Raw genomic sequence first — 27,289 nt, forward strand, 5'->3', positions numbered from 1 at the left:
GGCCAATTAGACACTCAATAGGGAGTCAATAGAACACATCTGAAATAATGATTTTGCTTGTTAGCAGAACTTTATTTTACAAGAAATTCATATGTAGACAAATCTTGTACATTTTTTTTGTATTGTAATAGAACTGATCCAAGTAAGTTTAGATAAGGCTAAACACAAGCAGGAACAGAAATGCTAAAGGAAGACAATTCAGCATTTAACTAAAATGCACAATACTTTATGAAAAATCCTGTTGGTACACACAACATATAGACATACAAACCATCAAAAGCATTCCAAACATCCTTAAGGTTTAACACACATATGATCAGCTCACCTTGGCACATTGTTGGCACTGAAAAAAAGCATTTAAGACAGCCAGACCAGTCCATAGAGTAGATATATTAACGCCCTTAAAGGACATTATCTACTCCTCACAATTATTAAAATTACATCAATTGCTCAGAAATAAAGGTTTTTTCCCCCCCTTCCTATTTTTTCCAAATTAAAAAAAAAAAAAAGGCATAACAGACTGATAATCCTATTGCAAATACTGTAAATCTGAACTAGGACAAAAATGTTAAGAGTGAGCTGCAATTAGTTGTATTGACACACTAGGCCATTTCAGTTAGATCCAGATGTTCCCGTTGATCAGCCTTTTGTCTGTCCCAATAGGGCAATGAGTAGCAGCATTCTTTTTCAGAGAAATGGGGACAGAACTAGAATTTATGACCTCAGCTGGTTCCAGCACAAAATCTCCTGAAGAGGTCATTATATCAGTTTGTTGCCATAAACTCAGTAAATCAGGATATCTACCTATTATACAGACTACTGTTAAAACTAAGTTTCTAATATTTATATTAAATTTGTAAATGTGTCTTATGAATTGGAATCCAGTTTATGTAATTCCTTTTACAAAATAAGACATTTCAAAACTCTCAAAGAATGCTTTTTGTTTCCAACTGTATTCTCATACAAAAGGTAAAGAAATTCTAAAAAACAATTGCACAAGAGAAACTGTCTAAACTTAAAAGATTGATATATTTCTTAGAAAACAGTTTTCTAAATACATTTTAAAAAACACGCTCTATGTTCTACAGAGACCAATGAATTCAACCCTACTTTGCCTTGACAAGTTTACAAAACAAAAAAACCCTATGTAAAAATTCTGCATTGAAACTTTTTCTCCAATATATTTCCAGTCACCTCTAGTTGGTGCTGTGGGTGAAACTTAAGGCGTGCTATCACCAATTCTCTTCTGTTATCCAAGCCAGTAATAAAAATCACTAGACAATGAAGAAACTGTTAGGTACATTCTGCTCTGACAGTGAACCACTGATAACTATTCAGAGGGTTAGCCTTGCTTGTACTTCATATTGGGAGCTGCTACTATTAGTGTTCCCAAATTCCTCTCCTATTTACCAATTTGTGACTCCTAAAACCAAATAAATGTTCTCATGCCTTAAATACTTTATTTCATATTATTAAATTTTTTTAGTACTCAAATCTATGAGTTTATCTTATTTTTCTTACAGGATAATCCAGTCCTCTAAAATACTAAAAAAACTTCTGAACTGTGTTATCTACAGCTTTTAATAAGAAGAGACATAATTCTTGCACCAAGGTTATTAATGAATGTAATGAGACAGGATTAATTTCAAGACTGATTTTTGAAGAGCATGACTAATTATCTCTCTCCATCCTGTTAGTTGCTTTTATGGCATAGCCGGTTGCACTCTTCTCTTTGGTCAGCTTCTGATCCAACTGATGCCTTTTCTACTAATCCCAGTAGTTTTCAGAACCCCTCATGGACACTGTATCCAATCATTTACTGAAATTTATATAAGATCTACTTCATTCCCAGTAACACAAGTGTAAATTTAGGAAAAACCAAAACCATTCTTAAAGCGTCATTAATGTTTTCAGAACATAAGAACAACATTTATTCTTAAAAATTTAGTTCGAAAACGATTTTCTGAAAACAAAAATTCTTTTTTATAAGTTTGGACAATTTATATACTCTATCAAGCAGGCATAATCCACTGCAAAAATACAGAAACTGCATACAAAGCGGTTATACACCAATTCTGCAGAAAAACATCTTAGAAGGTAAGTGGGAAGGTAAGAAAATATTTTTAGTAGGTCGTAAGATACAAACATAAACCAACTATGTCATGCTGTTGTAGAGAGGGAATTCCTCATATGATGATGCTCAGTAAGGCGCACAGCCCACGGGACAGATGAAGGTCCTCTCTCACGCTGCTCAGTATTGCAAAAGCTCAAATGGGTTCATTTTTAAGCTTCCAAAAAAAGACATAGATCAATTAGGAACAGTCAAGAGACTGTTCCGACAGCAAGCAGTACCAAAATGAAATACCTAAAAAAGCACAATAATGATAAAACAAAGAATTCAGATTGCTTCACCTGAGACTGCAAAAATTCTATGTAGTATAGTTTTCCAGCACTTTGAAACACAAATAATTTTTCTCCATATATAGCTGATGGACTGTTTATTAAGAAGCTTAAAATGCAACACCAATTAGATACTAGATTTTTTTTTTTAATGATATGGAGGAGAGCAACACTCTCATAGACATACCTGCCCAGACAGAAGAAAGCGCTTCTAAAAAAGTTGTGATAAATACAAAATACAGTAAATAGTCAGGGAAGAATTTAGTCCAAATTTAGAACTGTATTTTTGTCTCCAAGATAAATTTCTAAGCACTTGTTCTACAAACAGGGCATAAGGAACCTCAATCAGTTTGAAACAACGTTCAATAAAAGGGATTACATGATAGGGTGGAGCTATGAAACACAGTGTGCTATAGCAAGCAATAAAGTCTTTGTTGCTCCATACCAATAATATATTTTAATACCTCCATGTTTCAAGTTGTCTGGCAACTACTTCCAAGAGCTGGAAGACTCTTTCTTCCGGACAAATCTAAAAAGCCTGTTTTGCCCCTCTACAGAACCAAGTTTCCTTTACAAAAATCATCATTTTTTGACACTCATTATTATTTCTTCCACTCTGACTTATGTACCAGTTAACTATCAAGCATCTATGAGAACACAAGAAGGACCAGAGTGCATCTCAAGAAGAAAACCATGTTAATAAACTTCAGACATTAGGCTTACAAATGATGCCAGCAACATTCCATTATCTTGTTTCTGTAAATGCTGAACAGCCAGGGAAATTAAAAGAAGCTTCGTATTGCAGTGACAAAAGTAAGATAGGTTTTGGTGTACCTATCAGTCAGTTGAAATGCAGACATTAGCATACTAACTTTGTGGATGCTTGAATGACATAAGTGTCAAGATGAAAGCAGTTGACTCAAATGCAATCTGAATTAGACAGAAGTGGTAAAAGGAAATGGGGAAGAACTTTGAGGAACCAACAAAAGGTCTGACTTCACTTCCTTTATTTTTTTTTTTAAAGATCACACCATGACAGCACTCAAATCCTAAATGCATGTAATTCCAAGTGACAACATTGAACACTAATGGAACTGCAGTTATGATGCAGTCTGTGTTACCAGTCTTACTCCTCACGATGCTCTACCTTGCACCTCTTCCCCCCTCATCACCATTAAAACCTTTCTCAAGGTGCACTTTCACCTGCGTAGTCTTTCAACTCCAAATGCTAGAAGAGGGAGGGACTAGAGACAGGCCGTGCTTCCCTACCTCTCCACCTAGCTGAAATGTTTCTCAAGTGCCAAAACATGCATCCACAACCAGCACCTGCTCGTGTGACAAGGTGAATGAGTATGGGACTGCTGGTCTGCATCTCAAGGTAATTGGAGTGGTGGGTGGCAAGTCTCAGCACCAGTTGGTTCACAAGATGAAATTCCATGAAGCAGTTTCTAACACCACCTCATCTTCCTCACGCAGAACCACACTGGCTGGTCAGCAGGAATCAGAAGATTGGGAGGGAGAAGGAAGGCTACTGCCATGTAAAAGCCCCTGCTGGTAACTTGACTCAGTTTGAAAAACAATCAGCAACAGTGAAAAACAAAATATTAATGCAGAAAAATACATTAATCCATGAGTACCCTCCTGACAACCAGAACAAAACTCTGTTTTATTCTGGATGTGCTTTCCACCCAAGGCAATAACACTGTACTATTACCTGACGGAAACTCTGTGCAAGAGCTTGCTCAAAAGCCACAGCACTCAGGAGGTCCATTTACAAGGCAGTAAACGCTAGTGAACATGGAGTGCTGTATTTCATGTCACACCATCTTCAGGCTGTTTCAAATGAAAAGAAGCATCAATTTTCTAAAGCTTCTAATGTGCTCAAACAACCTCACTCAAGACCATCTCACTCTCTATAACCCACCTAAAAACTTCAGGATCGAAAGGACCGTTACAGCTGACATGGCCTGAGGTGTAATGCAAATACTAAAGACTGAAAGTACTTCCAAGATAACCCTGTGCTATTGCAGGCTGGTTACTTCTGTGGTCGTTACACTCAGGAAATCGAGCATTTTGGAGGAGAGGATACGCTTCACATTGTATGAGTTAAACAGACAAAAATTAATCCAACAACTCCATTCTTTAAAGATTTCTTTTATATTTTCATTACAATACAGGAATAGGAGACTATGCCTAACATTTGGTTGACCTTTGAGGACAAATCCACCAGTGAATATTTCACTGACAATCTTTGCACAGAGCTGAACATGCAAATTAACATGAATAGAGCTTCACAGAAAAGATAAAAATTACACTGTTTTGGAATGCCGAATGTAAATACATCATTTTCAAATGAAACTGTCAAACATCTTGTTGTGATGGTAAAAACCAAATCACTATGCAAAATGATAATACAAGAAAAGTCAATTGTATGTTTCTAATAATAAATGCTCTTGTGGCTTTTGAAGTCACAAAAAACTCTTGGCTGAATTGAAGCATTGATTTCTGTAGTTATTTATGTGCAGTTCCTATTAGAATTCTATTGAATTCCTTGAATGGTGAATGGAAGTGCTTTTGAAAACACACACAAAAACTGTTAAGCAAGGGACAAAATAAATGGAAAGCATAGCGTTGCCAAAAAAAGTTTAAGAAGTTAACAGAACATTTCAACATTTTTTTTGAAGTGCAAGCATGTATGACACTGTTTGGCAGAGATGATAAGGTCTAATACAAAAAAATATACAAAATACATTTCCCTATCACTCCTTAAGAAGTATGAATATTGGTATATGCTTCTCAAGTATTATTTAAAAAAATCTTGGGATACTCTTCAAATATGTTCTATAGTAAAACATGGACTTATTGTTACAGAATTTTAAAATATTATGACTCCATCCTTTTGTCCACTGTACATCAATATGAAGGTATTTTATTTAGCATGTGTACAGATATATCTGAAGTGTACAATATACGTTAATTATATTATGGACACTAAACAGATACACTTCTGAAGATGTAATTCCCTAGTGATTTTAGGCCACATGACAAAATATAGTTATTATGAATGCAGAGAATGTTTTATAACATAAGTGCTGGAAGTGCATTGAAGGCTTCAGATCTGGGTCCCTTACACCCTCCTTCATAAGCATTCATTCATTTTTATGCCACTTTGAAGCATTTGCAGGGCAACCGGATATCCCACCAACACTCTAACGAGGGAAGTCTGTTATCAGACTCAGACTCTCAACTTCAGAAATGTTAGGCTTTCAAAGCACAATTTATTTTCTATTAATTGTACATAGCAAAGTGGGCTTCAAGCCCATTTCCATACTTAGAAGCTACAACAAAAATAACACTATTTTAGTAATACTTTTTAATTTTTACTTAGACACAAAGAATTATTACAAATGCAATAAATGGCCACTAGGAAAGGCATCTCTCCCTTTTTAGGGTTTTGCTTTAAAGTCTGACGATGGATTATGTTTTAATCTTAAATGTTATGAAAGTAAGGATATTTATACATTGCCAAAAGAAAAAGTTTCACTGGCTTTTTCTGAGCATTATAGTCATTTAACTCTGGAAAGCAAATTTTTAAAATGTGGCTTTCTGTTTACAGCATTAAGAAGTTTACCTTCAGAACTTCTGTATCAGCCTATTGTTATTTTCGCTGAAGACCAGATCTGTTTTCTCATAAACTTAAAGCGGAGCGGAAAGTAATGAACACTTCTGAAAAAAATCTCATCGTAGAGTGCTCTTCTCTTAATGACTTAAGTAGTCAGTAACTTATTTTGAAGCAACTTAAAATTACTATAATAGCACTCCTTGGTACACATAAGGATTCATTTTTTCTGTTTTTCCCATTTACTCATAGCACAGTGATTCTGCTGAAGTATGGCAACTACTTCAATTTTGGGGAATCCAGCACCAATTTGCAATGATACATTTTTCTCCCTAAGACGATGACATGATTTGCTATCACACGCTGCCCTCAGATGAGAGATGGATCTCTGGTGATATAACACATCCCAGCTCATTGTACACCACTGCTAGAGCATACACAATTGTCATGGCACACCAGGTGCAGCAGAATGCAAAATATATTCAGAATGAATATGAAAGACTTAAGTGGAAAATGCCTTTTGCAGATACCAGAATAACTACAATCATTTCCCAGAACAGTTAGAATTTATCTGTTTGTCTGGAAGACATAGGGAAAAAAAACACTGTAAAGAGGTGGATTGAAAAATGCTTACATCAATGTAACTTCGAAATAGAAACCAGAGATTTGACAGAGTAGTTTTATCAGCAACCTAAGTTCTTTTCAAAGGTGGCTAAATGTTAGCTGAAGCTTCAGATGTTAATCAGGTTCTCTTTCAAGCTACTCTCTCTCACACATTTCATTAGTATAATTCCGACAAAGCACTTTTATTTCTGTTTTCTCGGGACTGTGTATGTGTTTTCAATGCCAAAGAAGTTGTCATCTACATCACCCTTATTCAGAGCGGGATGCTTTTTATGAAAATCCTTCTGCAGAAGACATCTAGCATTAATGAGCTGCACATATAGCTTTCCTGTAAAAGGAGGGAAACATATGTAATGGAGGGGGGGTGGGGGGAGGCAGCACCAGAATCACCAAAGGAAGCAATGCCTCTGCTGGTAACTACAACTGAGTCTTTTAATTGCTTACTTCAGTTTTATTAAATAGCTTACAGCTATCTAGAGAATTTCTAATCTTTCTTTTAATTAATCTCAAGAATGAAGTTCTCCTGTAGGAATTTTCTCTTAGAGGACTTTTTGTCAGATGTTAATTTTCAGTCTGTTTTCCAGTCTTCTACAGAGGAATTCTGTTCTAAGTGTAACTGTATATGTCCTTCATAGTTACTCATGCCTCATTTTCTTACTGTATCTCAACCTTTTAAGTGGCATGTTTTTGAAAGCAGAGATATTTTACTTAATATATTTACATCTATTATTCAATTCAATAAAATTTACTTAACTATTGCAAATTTGAAAATAATCCAGTTTTCACAGTCCCTGTGCATGTAGAAAGCAAAAAATGGCTTTATAAAAAGAACCCAGAGAAAAAAATGGCTTTATAAAAAGAACCCACTGCATTCTGCCCCTCCCCAGACACACACTCACACTAAGGCACTTCTCCCAGCAGATCTAAGAGCTGTAGAACAAAGGACTCAAATCCATACTAGGAGGTAAGGGAAAAGACAGTATCGCCAATGCCTTAAGTCTCTAAAATAAAAACAAATCTGTTAAGTGAAGAGGCCAAAAAAATTGTAAGCAGATCACACCACACAGGAAAGCAAAGCAAAAACCAGTAAGTTTTCCCAACAAAGACCTTCAAGTTTTCCCAAAGACCTTCAAAATGAAATTATTTCCTCAGTCCTAAATACGAAGATCTGAAGGTTTAAAAAGTTCAAGCCACTTCCAAACTGAGTGGTTTATGAACTTGAGTAATATGGTATATTTTAATTTATCATAAAATGAACATAGAAGTAAAATATTATTTAGTGAAGGGTTAAAAAAGAAAACATAAAAACACCTCCTACTACCATTAATGTTCTGTCCCTCCTTACCTTGTTGCATATATAGTGAACCTAGGAAGAGATGCTAGAAGCACAACTAGAAACAACTATTAGTTCTATACTGAAACATCTAAATCAGTAGTCTAATTCAAGCTCACAGAAAACAAATGAGCCAAAAAATATTCAAATAATTTGGAGGTATGACCCCATAGTATAGCCAACCGATCTATTTGTTTCATTGTAATGCCAGTTCTATATTTCAGTTTCCCCCTGTTGGTTCCGTGCATCACAGTTATTTCAGCAGAAGCTTCCCATGAGGTCATGAGATTTGCTGATAGAGGCCAGAAAAACCCCTAACATATTGACCTTTTCTTTTTACTTATGTTTTCCAAAACCTTGTATGTTTTATAATCACTGCAGGGCAGCTATCCTTTTCCTCTTTCCCCTCTTCTCCATCCAGACTTAGACAAAGGTGATACATCTCTCCAGTTTGAAAGAGGCAGCCACATTTTAATATTTTAAACAACCCCTTTTTCATAGACATTACATCTGGAAAGGTCCTTCCAAACATTAGATTTAAAGAGATCAGCTCCATGGAAAGCAGGCGCATTCAGATGAGCTAACAGGATGCAGTATCTTCTTACAGAGTCAACACACAAGCCTAAAACATAGTAAGTGGGGAATTACTTGCAGATTAGGATTCCCAAGATTCACCCATAGCCTCATTTGCACTCAAGTACTAAAAACAGACTGTGGCATCAATTGTAACAGCAGCCTGCCTCCCAAAAAAACCAAGAACCTCTTCCAAGGAAAGCCTTAATAGCAGCTCAGCTTGGAGGTTACAGGCCGCAGTGATTTAAAACTCACATGCCAAGTTCTATAAAATTTTATTTTTAAGTCAAACTAATTGATACACATCCCTTCTCCTGAAGTACATCTTTTCTAAATAGGGGCACTACATAAACTCAGTAAAACAATTTAAGAACAGTACTGAGACTTTATGCAGTCTAGAGACACAATACAAAGCTGGCATATGCAGCACATACAGAATCCATATGAGAAAAAAAATTTACAATGCAACTTATCACTGGTCATCTTTAACCCTATTCACACATCAAAAGACAAAAATATGTCTAACTACTTTTTCAGATGACACTAAAAGTTTATTGCAAGTATCAAGACAGACAAATGCAAAATGACATGTTAATTTTAACCCTCTCCAAAGCCAATTTTTCATTGGAAAGACTGCAGTTTTTTCCAAAAAAAAAAATTTCTGAATTCACTGACAAGGTTAGTGGGAAAAAACCCAAACCCACGGTTTTACTAAGTGGTTTTCCTCCTAAATTATTTTGTCTTATTTTTTTCTTTTTGAGCAAAGGCATCGAATCAAAGTTGTTAGATCTAGGAAGCATCTTTTTCTGTCCCAAGAGAAATATATCCCATTTTGGATTATTTTTTTGTTCAAATCAGTTATAATAGCTTTAAGTTACAATGAACATGTTTCTCAACTTACTACTATTTGACATGGCTTAAGAAAATATAAGGCAAAGCATCATCAAGAAATTATCTTCAGACAAAACTGTGCTAACCTGGGAGTCCAGAGAGCATTATTAGCAATAACTGCTCTTCCACTGAGTGGTATCATTTTTGTGTGCTCTTATTGAAAAGGTGGTCATTTCTCTACCTGACAGAGGAATTAATAACATTTCTGTTTCTATTCATTGCATCTCTATTGGCACAGACAACAGGGAGCACAAGTTTCTGGTATGTCACACTTGAGTCTCTTATTTTACTAACACAGCTTTTCAGTGTATCAAATCCACTTGCTTGACTCTTGGAAATACCACCTTCCACTGTGAAAACAAAACACAGGAATCTTGCTTGTTAACCTTCTTCCAAGACAAAGTATGTTAGCACATCTCTCTGAGACAAAGGATCCACAGCAGGCTCTTATCTTTTACCAGCTGCTGCTTTGGTTTACATGGAGAGCTATCTGCTGCAGATACAGCTTCAATTTCTGGTTTTAAACCTGACTGATGCCATAAAAAAAAAAAAAAAACAAACTGAAAAAAATGATAAGACTTATCCAAGAATAATTTGCTCATCTGAGAAAACATTTTTTATGTAACTTTCACTGCACTGAATAGACACTTAGTTTCAGTGCAGTACTGATATAATTTGTTTCTCATTTGTGTCTTTTTCGACAGGCACAAAACATTGTTAGGGGGTTGTTTGGTGGTGTTTTTTGTTTTTTGGTTTTTTTGTAGGGCAGAGACATGTTGGTACACAAAAGGACTCAAGAAAAGCTAAAGTACACTCAACTGTCTTAAAAGTTAATATCCTTTTAGAGACAAAATAAGTGAGGATCATACAGTTAACAGGCATAAAACCAAATCAATTTTTATATTGTTACCACTAACAAACATCAAAGAGCTTACATTTAAATAAAACTTTTTAATTAGTTTATTAAAACTAGCAAACAAAATAGCAAAATTATATGTAACTAAGGCCTCCAGATTGGAACATCATCCCCAAAAAAGCACCAGTTAGAACAAGGTTTCCAGCATTTAATACTAGATATTTAACGATTTTTAATTTAAAGTATAAATCCCAGGTTGATAAGAGAATTGAATACATCCTCCTTCAATCTAATCTACACCATTCTAATTAAAAAAAAAATCCAAGTATGAAAGTGTTAATCTCTAGCAGCATTACATTTGATTTTCATTTGCAGATTTGGGTTTTTTGGTCATGCAGAATAATTCAGGCATTCTCTCAGGTAGTTACCCTGCAGAAGATAAGGAATGGCCAGAAGGCAATGTAAGAACACACATGCCACAGGAAGTGGATTATCAATTTTTCCCTCTTAAATCTTACAGATGGCCTGAAAACTCTTAAGTGGCAACTGCACTTCATTCCCCACTCAGTGAAAATATTTCCCAGAGCATTCTTCATAACAGATCATAAGTACTCATCATTAAAAGACTGCTTATTTTTAAATGGATATTAGCCATTCCCCCCTTCCTCACATAACTGTAAAGATGGCAGTATCTCATAAACCACGCAAATGGAATTGCATTTATCATCCAACAGTCACCTTATAACTTGTCCAAGAAGTAATTGCAGTGTGAGACAAAGAAGTGTGCCAAGAGAGGTTTAATTGCATCACCCTACCAAGTCTTTTTTGAAGGTGCATAAACTGAGAAAGGAGAAGCTGGTTCAATTCTCACATTTCAAACTCAAATTCATCTAGTTATGCTCATCTGATCTACCCAAGTAATTATGTGACTATCAGCTGTAATATTCTTTATGTACTGGGACACCATGTGTACAATCAGCACAGACTTTAGTATGCTGTAACCCAGATCACCATAAAAAGACCATATTCTTGTAACCTACATCTCAAATCTAACTCTGGTACGTCGACATGTCAATAAAATTTCAGTGAACACATTAACTACTGTAAGCTTGAACTAATTTATTTTGTAAGTGATAAATAGCAATGGTTTTCTAATAATTCTGAAGTTTTCCAAAATAAGAATGGAGATTTTTAATATGTATCTGCAGATATGTAATTCTATGATATATTAGTGAAAATTTCCAGAAAATTACAAATTTTAGAAATTAAAAACTTTCAAAAGCCTACATAAAACTATTTTTGTGTTAATTTAATGGATTACAAGTCCTCAAGGAAAAACAGCCTCTGTTCCCAAACAAGCATATGTGAACAGCTGGCCCAGACAGCAAAGACCTGCTGTTGTATTACCAGGCCACTGTTCAGCTTTTTTGGTTTTGTCTCCTGCTCAGACCATCCTCCTCTCCCCTTTTTCTTTCACCTTCACAGTTCCTTCTTTCCACTACAAACAATCCCATATTATATGCACACACCAACCATTTTTACAGTTGTTTAGGCTGGAGCACAATAAACCCATGAGAACTTTGGGCATTTTATGAAAAGTGACAGCACCAGAGTGAAAGTGTGGTATTTAAAAAAAAAAAAAGCACAGTCAACCATCTGCTGAAAGATTCTTGTTTGACCATTTTTATAATTGGTGAGAATGGAAGTGAGGTGACACAAAAACAGGATGTGAAGGCATGGGATTCATGTGATCTTGTACCAAATTTAAACCCAGACTGGAGGGAGGGGTGGGGGAGAGGACAAGGAGAGATGAAGCAGAATCATGGCGTATCATAGGATCTAACTACTGGTAGTATGAAGACCTAAGACGACAAACCACAGAAACTTGTTATTTATCAGTTTAAGAAAAATAATCTAACATTGACTTCAACAACAAAAAAGCATGCACATGCCTACTACTTGTTTTAATCAGCTGAAAAGTTAAAACAGAATTTTTAATGCACCATAATTTTCAGAAGATGCTTAACCCAATTCATTTACCTCGTACAAAGGTCTAAACTGCCACAAGCAAGCAATTTAGTCTTTGCTTCCCGTGTACAGGTTAGCTTATGGGACTAAGTGAACCATCCTGCATATCTTCCCCTCTAGTACATTCAACCTTGTAACTTCCACTCAGTTCTCCAGAATATGCTTGTAGAGATGCATTCCACTTTTCATATGCGAGCATAAATGAATGCACAAAACTTCCATGTATATTCAACAAAACATTCATAAAATAAGTCCCCAAGGATAACAAGACCCTAGCAAGATGGAATCCCCAAATGCTGGTCACCTTTCAGCACCGTTAAGTTACAGTATGAAAGCAATTTCAAAAGAAACCCTCATTTTCACAAAATAATCATGTCGCACACTATTGTATTAGGTTGTTACTCTGAGCACCAACCCTGCAGCTCTTTGCATACACAGAAGCCTACATGACATGCCACGCAAACACAAATGTTAACAACAAAACATACACAACATCCACATGCAGCAAATACTCGTGATAAACATCGACCTAGCACCTACAGAATGAATGTTTCAGCTCCAGTTCCTGCAGCAAGATTTGTGTAGGTGGATCCCTCTGCCCAAACAGGGGTCACTGCAGGATCAGAGCCAAAATTATGTACCCTGGGTATTAACTTACCCTATATTCCAAATATGTTAATGGCAATGACATGTAAATACTATTACATGAACTCTGTTCATTAATAGAGAGCTCATCTACTCTAAAGCAACTAGCTTTACTTCTAAGATTACAGGATTTTACTTTTATTCATTTTACAAATGTAGTTGCTAATAATAAGTAAATTCTAATCACAGAAAAACAGTATAGGCTTAACTTTCCTGCTGCTACACTGTAAGTATACACAACCGTGAAAGTATTTTTAGCAAGGGTGCTCAATCAATACTGCTATGTATAACCTAAATTAGATATTAGCAGGACAACAGAATTGTAACACATGGCAACAAACAATATGATTCATGGAAAAATTTACTGAACAAGAAATAAACATCAAACCCTAAGTAGGCAAACCTGATTCTAAACAAACTTAACTGCAAACATAAAAGAAATGTACCAAAAGGTAAAATATAAATACATTTCTGCTTTTCAGGCAAATGCACTTGTATTTCAATGTTTAATCTAACTTTAAACTACAAATAAAAACATGAACATAATCTAAAAATACACAGAAACTGTAATGACAACAAAACTATCTCAAAAAATCAGACCAACAGTTAAATTTCTGAGTTTATAAAGCATAAACATGCCTGGGAAACGTATAGACGCACACATATGTATTTGCAAGCTTATCATCCAGAATCATATTTTATCAACATGGTGCAAGCCAGAGTCATGCCAATATGTAAAAACAACTTTTTAGGTCAGTGAAGCAAGAAATCCATTGTCAAGAAAATGGCATCCATAAGATTACGATACTAAACATTTTATGTTTAGGCAATGAACTGAAAAAAACCCTTTCCTACAATATACATATCTAATAAGAAAATGGTTTTTCCAATTCTAATCTCATTCTTGCATTTCTGCAACACACATTTATGACGTGATGAGCTCATAAATGTCTGCACGTGTGAGAACACACCAGTGGCTCCCAACATTACAGGGCAGTTATTTGCCAATAACAAGCAGGCCAACATGTGCACTCACAAAACCCCCTAGCATTCAACACAGTTTAGCTCAGGGCAACAGAAATGCCCCGTGGGTGAAAAAATGTACGTGCATACTGTAGTCTAACAATTATTCTTCAGCTGAGATCCATTAGCACTTCTGTAATACACAAATTACACAAATATTTTCTGTCTCACAGTTAAAAAAATAACAGCTTGGCCACACTGAAGTGCTGGAAGGGTTAAGTAGCAGCACAAAGTTCATTCACATACATTTTACATCTGAACGACATATATTCTTTGAATAGGCAAGTGGTGGGAACATTTCACCTACACTGGCAGCTACCCAGTTTTAGCAACTAGCTCTTGGAGATTTTTTAAAGGAAAAAGACGTTATTCCTCTTCCAGCTGGTGCTGCAACAGTATACAGGAGTTAGCCCATCGCCAGGTACACCGAAAGCCACTGTCGCATATAGGCACACGCGATTATACAAGCCTTCTGCTTGAGGGAGATACTAAAAATGTACCAGAGGAACGCAACGACAGCGCTCAAACCCATTTTCCCTAGCCCATAACCAGGGCAACGTGCACATGTGCCTAGAAAGCACAGGAACGCAAAACTTTCATATTAAACATACTAAAAAAAAAAAAAATCCGTCTCAGGCGTTCATCTGAGTTTACCACATTTTACAGACCCCCAAACCGCCCCCGACCTGCCCCCGCCGCTCGTTCCCCCGAAGGCTGTTTACGAGCCCTCTCCGCGGGCCGGCGGTCGCTTTTCACACACACCCCCAAGCCCCTTCGCCAGAGCGGGGCTGGATCTCCTTTCTTTTCGGAGTGAGGGACAGAAGGGGCACCCACACACACGCCACCCCTCCACTAGAAGGGCTCTCGGCAGAGCCGCTCTCCGCCAGCGGCGACCTGTGGGCGAAGTTGCGGGAAGGGGGAGCGGGGCTGACGGGGAGCGGGGCTGAGGGGAGCGGCGGCGGCGCCTCGGCCCCCACAGCCGGGGAGGTGTGTGTGTGGGGGGGGGGGGCTGCGCGCCGCATTCCTGTGCTGTGACCGCCCCCCCCCGCGCCGCCACCGCCGCCCCTCTCCCCCCGAACGGAGACCCGAGCGCCTCGGCGGCCGCCTTACCTTCATATAACAGCCACGTCCTTCCAGATGGAGCGGGGACGGCGGAGGGAAGAGGCGCGGGGGCTGCGCTCGCCGCTGCCGCCCCGCGACCCCCCGCGCGCGCACGGGCACGCGCCGCAGACGCTCGGGCACGCGCTGGGGTACGCGCGCGCGCAGCACCGCACCGCGCAGCACCGCACCCCCGCGCGCGGGAGCGCCGCTCGCTGCCTTCAGTTCCCTCGCAGCGACCGGCCGAGCCGCAGCCTCGACAGCAGCGACAGCAGCCGCAGCAGCCGACCCGCGCCCAGCCGCAGCGGCGAGGACCACATCGTACTGCGGCGGCTGGGCCGAGGGACCGGGAAGGGGGAGGAAGAGCTAGGGGAGGAAGGGACGGGGAAGCCCGGGGGGGGAAAAGCGGCGGAGCTCCCCCTCCGGCCTCTCCTTCCCCCCTCTCCTCACAGCAACCGGCCGGAGGGGGCGGCGAGGCGGGAGCCGGGGTGCGGGCAGGGCAGCGCGGCGGCGGCGGGCGGGTGCCGCGCGGGCCGGGGCTCCCCTCAACGGGGCCCGGCGCCGCCTCACACACGCCGGCAGTCACCTCGCGCGCAGCCCCGGCTGGGAGGCACAGGGAACCGGGGAGGGCAGAGGCGGCGGGGTTCTGCAGAGGCGCCCTCCCTGCCGCTGAACGAGCGAGTGAGCGAGCGCCTGTGGGGGAGAAGGTGGGAGGAACAGCAGCCTCCTCCCCTCACAGCCGCCCTCGCGCCTCATGCGGGCAGCATAGCAACCAACATGGCGGCTGCGCAGTCACCGGTGGCTGGCGGGGGGACAAGAGCCAACCCGGCAAAAGTCGCGAGAGTCAAAAGGGAAGTGGGCGATGTCCTCCCCTTGGGATTGGTCCCGCTGCTTGTCCGTAAAAGAGAAAAGGCAGGGCATCCCGCGGCATGATTAGGTGGGTCTACCATCAATCATGGAGGCGGTGTTCAACGTCAGTCCGTGACCGTGGATTGGCCACCTGAGCCGTCAGTCACGGCTGCGTCGCTGCTCCGGGCGCGCCGGTGTGCTAAACTGCTGGGCCCTTAGCGGCGGCTGGCGTCTGTCGCTTGCTCGGGGGAGAAGTCGTTCTGAGGGGGTTGTGGGTGTAGGTGCCCCAGGCTGCTCTGGCCTCCGCTCCTGCCACGGGACGTTAACCCGAAACACCGCCGTCAGCGCAGGCAGCCCCTCGGGCCTCCGGCGTGCCCGCAGGCAGCGAGACCCGGGGAGAGCGGGGATCCCCCACCTTGAGAAGTGAGGCTGCGGAAAGGTGGGGTGTAGCCACAGCCTTCCCGATAATCCCTGGCGTGGGTGGGGTGGGAGAGGTGAAGCCTCTCCACCCTGAGGTGCAGCCTGGGGACCCTCCTGTCAGGGTGTGACATATCCTGCAGGGCAGGCCCAGGGACGCAGCAGGCAGCAGCCCGGGCCCGCAGGGCTGGCAGGGACACACAAGCGTAATGAGAAAGCAGAGCTGAGGGAAGCATTTAAGAAGGGCGGTGAGGTACTGCTCACCTGAACCGTAGCAATAATGTGCTTCAGCGACATACAGCTAAGTGGTGCTTCTCGATTTCACCGGGCTGCCTTGCAAGTAGTTCGAGTGCAACTGCCAGGCCAGGGCTGCCGGGTGGTCACAGTCGCTACTGTGGAAGAAAATGAGCTAGGGAGTGGGAACGGGGCTGTCTTAATGGGGTAACCCTCCGTCTTTGCCACATGTCCACCCAGCCTCACCCTGCAAATGTCCTAGAGAGTCATTTCTGCCTCTGAGTCCTTGCTAGAGTTCTCCAAGGTATGAGGCATATTGTGCCTCTTGGCCACATAAAGGTCTTTTATATGTGGCCCATGGGAAGGTTGGCTTTGCAAGACTTAGTTTAACACAACTCAGTGCTTTCATGTATTTATACTATGTGTGAAAGGGCTTAGTTTAAAATGTCTTTAATGTCCATTTATTAAAATACAACCTCTCACAACGAGCTCTTTACCAAATAACAGACACATACAATATATGGTTGGGACTGAGTTCTTGGATTGCACAATTAAATTCCTAACCATAGGAAGATGCAGAATAATACTAAGGGAGTTTGCATGTACTCTTCTAATTAGGAAGCTTTCTAAAATCTCATTCTTTTGATGTTTGGAAACCTGTACATTTCCAGCCTAAGTTGTTCTTGTGCCAGTTTTCTTCTTTTGTTTAAATAGCCCTTTCCTCTTAATGGCGTTTACCCCCAATTATTTTTAAGAAAGTAGTCATACCCCCTTCATTTTACTAGGCTAAATAGTCCAAGCTCTTTTAGCCTCCCCTCCCTTTTCCTGAGTGAGTATTAGGACACATGGGATTCTCCAGTTGTCTCATCTTCTTTCAGGACTAATTTGAATCAGGGGTTGGAAGACTGATTTTGGGGAAGGCAGACAAGCAGGAATTTTAGATAATGCACAATCTCTTGAGCACTTTGAAATAATAGAGTTTTTAATGACTAGAACACCCTCATAAATTGCTGTTATTTAAATTTTATTAATGAAAGTCTATAAATAAGATAACAAAGTTTGAAATGTGAACGTTTCTCCTGGATTGAACAATTCCTAGGCTGATGATTTCATAAAGCCCCAAAATAACACACACAGCATCAGTAATGCCATTCCTTATTGTGTCCATGTTTCTCCAGCTCTTCTCAAACATTTCTGTAGTTCTATTGACAAACTGATCGTGGCGCACCTAGAGACATCCAATAACTGCATTCTGCATTTCTGAACTGCTGCCAGCCTCTCGAGCGGTGCACAAGATACGTTCTTCTGTGCATTAAAGGGATCCTTAGCTGCAGAGTTGGCTTGGCTTCCTGATAATTTTCTTTCAGATCATGGCAAATTTATTCACAAATTGCATAGATACGTTTTAATCCATTTGCACACAAGCTTCAAAGTCTGCCTCTCACATTTTCGTATAATTTTCTTTGCTTGTGCCTGGTTTATGTCAAACATACAGTTATGTACAATTTGAGAATAACAATAATTAATACATTACTTTATACAGAGCATGTAATAGAGAAGCAATCCAAACCACTCAATGTGACTGTAGAACTACACAACATTTGTTTGGCAAATGTAACCTGAAGCTGTTATGAAAGGATATGTTTGCTAATCTAACACAAAATTGGTGACGCATATTAAAGGCTAGACTTTCCTAAGTTATCTCCTCACAATACATTATTATTCCTATAATTCATTGTTTACAGAAGGCTTGATTCAAAGCCCTAAATAAAGGCAGTTGGAAGATTCCCACCATATGCAAAGCACTTCAGGTCAGGCCTACATTGCAAGAGCGCTAAATGTTTTAAAAATAGATACTGAGACAAAGTTCTCCAGCTCATGCTCTTACAATACCAATGGAGCAAAATTGCACTGCAGAATATTTGCTACAGACTTTGCTCAGACCTTATAATGTGGAGTTCAGCAGAGAACTTACTTTGCAGAATTCTGAGTTACGTTATATACCCTGAGTGATCACTTCCCAAAATTATGAATGAGAGAAAGCAAACTGAAACCTGACTTTGTCATTATTTACTCAAAAGAGAACACATTCCTTTCATATGCAAAAAGTACATTCAGCTCACTTCTCTTTCAGTAGCTAGCTCTTCAAAAGAGCAAGTTTTCGGCTACAGTCTGCCTGTGTGTATAAGCAATGAAAGCTGCTGCCTTTTGCATAGGTACTTCACACAGCAAGAGCTTAATTTTCAAACTGGTGCATGGGGATTTATCTGTACTACTACATGGGGAGGATATGTTCTCCCATGACTAGTAATGTCCTGCTAGTAAAACACCAGTATCTTAAACCATTTTGTACAAGTTAAACCTCACGTCTCTCATACAAAATTAGGAACAAATGAAAGCCTCTCCTTTACTTAACAGATCTGTGGTATGTGTTTGTGCCAACAACCTTATTACTCATGCAAGACCTGCCAACCAAGCTGCGATAATTTATGTGAGAGAAATGTATATTAAAAATGTGAATGGGATTTTAAACCTCTCACTGAAATACCATGCAAACTGCTTTGTTGCCAAGATGACATACTTAAACACTGCATTAAAGCAATTCAAGATGAATGACTCTCACCGCAGGTGGAGTTTAGCTGGGAAAGGGGCAGGAGACAACCACTTAATCTTAACACTAAGATCAAGCATAATGTGTGTTTAATAGCAGATACATTTGCTATAAAGTGGGCTCCTGATTCAGCAAAACACTTTTTGGACATATGTGCCTTGCTCACAGAATCTGCAGGGGCACAGGCACAACCTTCAAGTGAGGTCGGCCAAATCCTGTGCGGAGCGTGCCACTCAGCAGTGTGAAGGACAGGCAAGTTTGTGCTTGAACATGGCTTTGGGATCACTGTTAAAGCACAGTATTGACATAAATACCGAGCGTGCTTGTTCAGCAGTGTCCTAGGTAATCTACGGGGACAGGATCATTTCACTTTTTGGGGCAGGGACTAACTTTGTACGTTTGTGCAATAGGGCTGGCTCCACAGTGCCAGTTGTTAGATTACTGTGAAATAATAGTTCGTGTTTATAAGCGTGCTGCAGCTATTCTCCAGTTTGGAGGCTGGCTGTATTTCTCTTAAAAATATATTTAAAAGATAACCCTTTAGGAATACACTGAGAATGAAAGCTGATGGAAACCTTAGTAGCTACAGTCGCTGGACCACATTTTGCTAAGTCCTTTTTTCTCCAGCCAGCTTTCAACAAACTCCTTTGCCTTTAATGCGCATCAAAGTAGCACAAGGTTGCATTTTTAGATACCCACTGCAAATACCTGAGCCTTTTGTGCATTCCATTTGTGCATTCACTTGTGGAAAACTGTTATTTTCTGCTTCTGTCCAAAAGAGGAATAGCATAAACTCTGGCAAGTTAAATATAAAACCATAATAAAGCAGGCCAGAAAAATATTTTGAAGCATAAAAACTTTTCCAAATGCATCAAGAACAGGACACCTGCCAGAGAACATGAGGAACTAGCAGGCAACAGAGGTATAACAGAAGCATTCAAAGAAACCACCACTGTTCCTTATGGTGGATTTTGAGGTGATTGCCACAACAAAACGTTTTTAAGGGGCACAGTCCGAAAAATCACTCACAAAACTTAGCATGTGGTTTTGGAGCCAATCACTAAATTGTAGGGTACTTGCCTTGCCAGGACAACGTGTTTCTCACCCTGGGGTTCTAAAGGAACTCAGATCTGAAATCACCAAACTATTAACTGTGCTTTGTAATTTATGGTTTGGAGTGAACTCCGTTCTGGAGGAACAGAAAGTGGCACATGACATTCCAACTTTTCTAAAAGACTTCAGGGAAAACCTAGAAACGATAGACCAGTCAGTCTAACGCATGGCTCATCACCATATAATAGGTAGAGATGGAAACTGCAAATCTGGTAGTGCTTTAAAAAATGTCAGCAGTGTCAGCTAATACTGATAAAGAGGAGCTGGCTGATACAGTCTTTGTATAAACATGGGGACATTGGAGTCCTTCTCAGCCATAATCCAACTCCCTGGTGGCAGAAGACCAAGTACGTGCCATCTTCTGCTATCTCCTGCCTCCTCTCTTTCTCTTCCCAGCTTGCCTTTACTGTCAGTCTAATTTCCACAGAAAGGAAATCCAAATGCATGGGACAGAGGGAGACAGAGCATGTTCCAGGCATCTTCCCAGTCTGAACAATGAGGGGACTGTGGACATGACACGAAGAACATTTAGTGTGCGGCCTAGATTAAGCAATTGTGTGCCCAGATTTCCTCAAACATTTTTACAAAGCACAAGAGATGAGCTCCTTTTGTGATTAGCAACTGCTTCACAAAAGGAAGATGGATGGGCAAATGATCTCAAAGGGAGTAACCAGTGAGATTCCAAAGGGACCTGTGCTTTAAAACATGTTCATAAGTGGCAAGTGAAACAGGATTGAACAGTGAGATGACAGTGTTTTCCAGTGATTCACAATTATTCAGGAAAACCAAAAGCAAGACTGCTGGCACAAAGTAGCAAAAATATTCACGATAGAGACTAAGTAGGTGATAAAGAGGCAGCTAAAATGCAATGATCACAGATATCCATGAGAGGAAAACAAAAATCTCTCCACCTGTGCAACACAGTAGGCTTTAAATTAGTTCCTATCAGTCAGCAAAGATATTTTGGAGTCACTATGGATAGTTTTCTGAAATTGTTGTGTCAGTGCTCAGAGAGGCAGTTAGGACTGAAAAGGAAAGAAAAGAATGAAAAAGCAAACATTAAACAATGCTGCTGTATAAATCCTCAGGAAAAATGTTCTTTCCTTTAATACAACACAAAAGTATGCTTATAGCACCTTGACATGTGGTATCATCTTAAGCATCAGAATAACATAGGACAAAACAGAAAAAAGAGTGACTGGATTCATCAGAAAGATGGAGTACCGCCTAAGTAAGACAGATGAGGTACTCTGGGACTACAAGGAATACAGATGACAAATGGCAGACATAATACAGGTATCAAAAATCACATCTGACAAGGGAAAGGTGAACAGGGAACAATTACTCATTTCTTATGAATCTAGTAATATTTTTTCAGATGGAAGTGTAAAACAAACAAAAGGAAATACTATTTAAACAACATCTGCTTAATTTGGGTAATTCATTGTCATGTGGTATTTTAGATGCCAAAAATACTAAGGCCTGCAAGAATTAACTAGACAAATTAATGGAAGAAAAGGCTGCTTTGCAGAGAGATGGACAGAGGCTCCAATTCTGTCCTTAGATTGCCAGAAATTGAGATGGTAAATAGGAGAAGAAATGAAGCTATAACTGCTCTGTCCTTACATTTCTACTATAGGCAACTGGAGGGTGCCAGGTTATCTGGACCTTTGGTGTGACTCAATTCAGTCTAAGAAAGACTGCAGCAGAGAGACTGCAGCAGAGAGACTTCTGTCTTGTTTCCTATCATATCCTGGAACTGTGGGTATTGAACATGAGAAATCCTGATAAAACATTTTAATGAAACATCTAAATAACATTTGTAGAACCTTAAAAGGGATTTGATCATTGTTTCGAGATGATATCCATAGTGATTTTATTTTAGGCAAACCACTTGCACAGATATAAAGCCAAAAATTATCATTTAGTTAGACCTCCACTTTGACTTACCCCAAGGAACCTCACCCAGTAATTTTTGCAGCAAGCCTATAACTTTGGTTTGAGCTATGTTGCATGTTTTAAAATAGTTTTTGCCTTTTCTAGGTCCATCATTAAGCAACCCAGCACTAAGAACTGCCACCAAAGCCTCCTGGCTTTGCAACTTGTCAGAAAATTTCTAGAGTATTTGAGAGGAGAGAAAGAAACATGCGAAAAGCGAGAGTATCGGTGGGCTCAGTTTGTAAGGAATTAGTTCAATTCTACTACTGATTTCCTTGTATAGTGACCAAAAAAAAATTCCAATTAATATTTTGAAATGAGCAGCTCAGGCATGCAGATTCCAGCTCTACAGGCTTTAATTTTTTTTTTTTCCCCTAACTTTACATTGACCTGTACCTGGCTGAATTCTAGGTAACTTTCAGGAAGGTAGACAGTTTTCTTTCAAAGCTGCAAGTCAGATAGCAGTGATTCTAATAAGGACGCCAAGTATTTGCACATGTTGCACAGGTTGCTGCATTTTGCACTCAATGCTATTTACATTTCTGTTGCTAAGAGCTCCACTTCTGAGTGAAGGCCTTTTATTCTTTAAGGGGATGCAGTACACATTCCACCTCTATATAGAAGTTGCTTTTATTGGTTTTGTTTCCTTGATCTGCAAGGCAAGTGCTGGGATGAGCCCAGTCTTTCAGATGGGCAGTTTTCATATTTCAGGTCTGTTTCAAGTAAAACATCGGGAAACCTTCTGAAAAACACAAATACATATAAAAGAGAGGAGGATAAAATGGCTGCTCTGTCATCTCTTCCCGTTTTGTTGCTGAGGATTTAAAAAAAATACTGTAGTGTTTGGTTACTTTGGCCTTTTACAGGCTTCTTTACAAAAGTTTGCACAGAACTACTCACTCATCTGAAGCACAGAGGAGACCGTATGTCACTTCTTACCGCTCCGCAGTTTCACAGTTGAGGTTTTGAGGTCGACATTGTCTGCCAACAGCAAGCACCAGTAAAAGACTTTCCCCCCCGCTGGTAAACCATAGCCAGAAATACAACTCCAGTCCTAAGAACATCTTTCTTTGTTGCAGTGTAACATGACGTGTTTCAAAAGTAAGTGTTTTTTACAAGTATCTCTAAAGAGAAAAATAAGAGTGTTTATTGACTGTTGTGGTTTGCTTTTACCTTGCATTAACCATCTACTTGAGTATGCAGTACAGAAAACTGCCAAATTTGACCTTTCCTAAGAAAAAGACAAAAGACAGCACAGCAGCAACTCAGCTAAACAAAACATATGTGCAAACTGCTTCCTGGTACACCCACATTCTGGCCTCCCTGCAAAGTAATTAAAATTGTCAAGAGAGATTTTTTGACCGGTTAAGTTCTTCCAGGAACTGAACAATTCGTTCTGAATTCTTGATTCATAGAACGTTCACTTTCTGGCTTCCTGAAGTAGTTCCAAAGTTCATGTTATAAATAGCAAACATTTTTAGAAGGCTTGGGCTGATTGTATAGAAATTAGATTAATTATAATAAAAAGCATGAACATTTACACAAAATTCAGCTCACTGCATTTTCTAATAGGGTGAAAAAAATTATTTTCAGTTCAAGACTGCAGAAAGGTTGTATGTGTTGGTTTTGATTTAAATATATATCTACCCTAAAAACAGTATTGATGGAGTGTTCCAGATGACGTCTTCCAAAACAACCAGCAAAGACAAAAGGACCAGAGAGCCGATGGAAGTTTTCAAACTGTTTGATCGCTGTTACGTGGATAGAGCCCTGAAAAGATGCTTTCACAGACACAATATTGGCTGCTGGGTTAGCAGGGACACAGAAGAACAGAGAAGCCAATAAAAGGGTGAGTTGTCAGCCCTATGGACTGTAGCCTGCATTGAAAATAATAAAGCATTGTATTGTGTTTACAGCGCTATTCTACCTGCACTTATCTTACTCAACCGCAAAGGGACCACACACTGAGGACAGGATGGCTCAGTGCTTCATCTCTGTGGTGACACCACCACCAAGGCTACCAATTAGTTGCAGATTTAATGTGGCTTTTATCTGATCTGTAGCAGGTCTGTAATGTTGCCCACAGCTCATGAAATTTGCTTATTATCTAAGAGTCTTAGCTTTCATGTACTACTGTTATAAGCAGCCATAGTACTGATGATAGGAATGATAGTGACAACGCTTCTAGTCATAATAGTTGTGAGGACTTGGAAATACGAAAGTCAAAAAAGAAAAAAAAAAGCAGAATGCAAATTAAAATGCATCTATATTTTGTATTTCACAATCTTGGAAACAATGTCTTTTTGGAATGCTTGGCTTTACCAATAGTGTTGCTACTGATACTCCCAAGTCACCTTTAGGACAGCAGAAAGCGTGCATAAAGTAATTCCTCTCCACTTAAAAAGGTAAAAATCTGGAGCTTGCTCTCCAGCTCCAGGCTCTGTCACTTACTAGACTGCTGCGAAAGAGTTTTTCAGTGATGTCCGCTGCCCTTTCTTAAATTCTCAGAAAACAGGGTAGTTATTCTGATTGCATGGGTCCTTTTTTTCTGGGATCACTGGATGGGACCCCCAGCAGTTCAGAGGAACAGGAAAACATCAAGTAATGAGGGGTTGGACTGAGATTAGGCTAGAGCTGAAAGGCACTTCAGCAGCCTCGCTACTCACAGGCAGCACTATCAGCTGTACTCTTTGCACCAGGATAGGAAAATGAGAATCCCCCTGTTTTACACTGTCCAGTTGGCTAATAGGGATGAAGGAGTAAACAGATCTGAACTTGTCTCTATCTTGCTTAGAAGATTTAGCAAGGGCAAGTACAGAATGGGTAACCCTTGAGGGTAACCCTTCTGCTACATCTTGGTTAGTGCCACCAAGGCCAATGCAGATGCTTCTGTAATTGCTTGCTAGTACGGATCAGTGGCAACATACAGTGTCCTCATGAATTGCAAATAAATTGTATCTCAGATAATTTTGGATTCATCACAGTGTTCTCAAGAGGTACCCTTAATGAGGGACATACTTACCTTCTCCTTTGTATTCCTGCCCAAGGCAGCACATTTCCATGCCATATCAGGAGGAACTGGCTCTGCAACCCCATCATTAATTTCATAGCTGTATCGCTCCTCTAACAGCGGTGCTTCTGGAGGACTCTCCACTATGAACTGTGCCTAGAGGCAGATTCTGGTGTACGGATTTGTGCTTCTTTGTTCACTTCCCCATAAAATACTAAAGACATTATGCACATGAAAAAGTCATAATAAAGTTTGAAGAAAATAATTGTAAAACAAGCCTTCTATTCTTTACCCTGTTATGTTCATGGTTATTGAAAATTAAGCTTTCTTCTCTTTTGCCATGGATATTCTACTTGAATTTGTTTATAATAATATTAAGAAAAAAGTTATAAATGTAAGCTTTTTTGCTGTTGTTAAATAATTACATAGAGGACTCCATTTTTCAGCACCTGCTGAGATTTGATATGTTTCAAAAGCTAAACCCTTGTATCCCAGATCAAATCTGCAGAAAGGCAGCAGGAACAATTCCTGCTTTGCTTGCGTGTTCACAGCTTCCCTGAGCCCCACAAGGTCTGGCTGCGCCGCGGGTCCAGGACTAGTCCTTAGCCAAGTCCGCTCTGAGCCGGATCTGGCTGCGGTGTTTCCAGTGCAACCAGCCGCTGCAGTAACACCCACATCATTTTGGTTGTGCAGGGGCTAAGTTGGGACAGAATTTGGGGAACAGTAGCTCTGGCTCTATAGTTAGACTGGAAACAGCATTAGCATGAAGGGAAGAAATGCAAAACTGACCGTAAGCCAGGACAGAAACACTACTGCTGGAGCAAGAGCAAATTGAAACTAAGAAGTTTCTAAAGGACAATATGCCTTCACAGCAATTGCGTACCTCAGACAGAGACCTTTCTGAGCTGAATTCAAGCCAGCGATACCATCTTGCTCTGCCAGGATTACAAGCCCCGCATTGTACCCAGTTAACTGCAGGCGCTTTGGAGTAACCCTTGACGTGTTTCGCTGAATGATCTGGGGAAGTGAGTATTCCCACTCCCCAACAGTTCACATTTTCATCGCTGCCATAAGCAAGGGTTAATGGAATGTTTCTGCTTTGTGTTTTTTTCTGTTATTTACCCTTTCTCCACTAGATGCTACACTGAGACCATCAAACATTTATTGAGTCAAATAACATAAATTTGAAGACTTGGTGCAGAATACAGTATTTAAAACAAAACAGCAAAAACATCACTCTGTTTATGTATCTGTGTGGTGTGAAGATGAAGCTAATGCATCTCACATTGGAGTAACTGCACTGACTTCATCAGAGCTGCTTACTTGGCACTGCATGGAAGAGGGATAAAGCAAGTCTGTGCGTCCTGGCATTATTACCCACGTGCAATTTTATCAGGTAATTAATTACCTGAATGTGTGAAATGGTTTGCCAAGAGAGTGCCACCAAATCTAACATTAACAGATCAATATATGTCAATACAATGAGGTAGTCCTTTTGTTCCCTTTCCTAGAAATCTAAAATCATATAATTAACTGGAAAAAAATTACAGTAGGTGATATTTTTAATGAAGTTTACACTTCAAATAATATCACAGATAAACATTATTTTTCCTGATATTATGCAAGCCTTTGACCCAGGCAGCTGGGGAAGTGCTACCTAGTATGGCTCCCACAGAGCCTGCCAGCCTGGTATTTAACTGGTGTCGCAAATTGTGCAATACCTTCCAGTAAACAACTGGAGATCCTCTTACCTTTCAGCGAAGGCGGGCCCGACCAAGCACTTCTGCACAGCCTTTCTTGTGTGACAAGTTTACTGGATAAATGCATTTCAGCCTGTCTTGGAGTCTCTATTTGGACAAAGAAAAGCAAAGGTTGGAAACTCTTTTAGCCTAGTAAGGTCTTCAGACCTTATGTTCCTAGAGGTCTGTTTATATATACCTTGCCATTTGTCACACTATTCAGAAACACACTGTGTGCTACAGCCCAACTGCTAGTACTTTTATTGTTCTAGGAAGGGGGCAAATACA

The 27,289-nt window shown here is 40.0% G+C and overlaps 1 protein-coding gene across 3 annotated transcripts in view; it reads right to left on the reverse strand.

Moving 5' to 3' along the window:
* PTPN4 (protein tyrosine phosphatase non-receptor type 4) overlaps positions 1–15,819 on the reverse strand; it is a 114,176-nt gene extending 98,357 nt beyond the window's left edge. For 2 of the 3 annotated variants that reach the window (XR_008577806.1, XM_054830966.1), the window contains exon 1: positions 15,103–15,819. The gene's annotated coding sequence lies outside the window, so the exon portion shown is untranslated. The remainder of the gene's footprint in view (positions 1–15,102) is intronic. The other variant, XM_054830967.1, reaches the window with a different exon arrangement.
* Between the last annotated feature and the right edge of the window lie 11,470 nt (positions 15,820–27,289).

Source organism: Grus americana, chromosome 6, assembly GCF_028858705.1.
Source record: "Grus americana isolate bGruAme1 chromosome 6, bGruAme1.mat, whole genome shotgun sequence".
NCBI classification, from domain to species: domain Eukaryota; kingdom Metazoa; phylum Chordata; class Aves; order Gruiformes; family Gruidae; genus Grus; species Grus americana.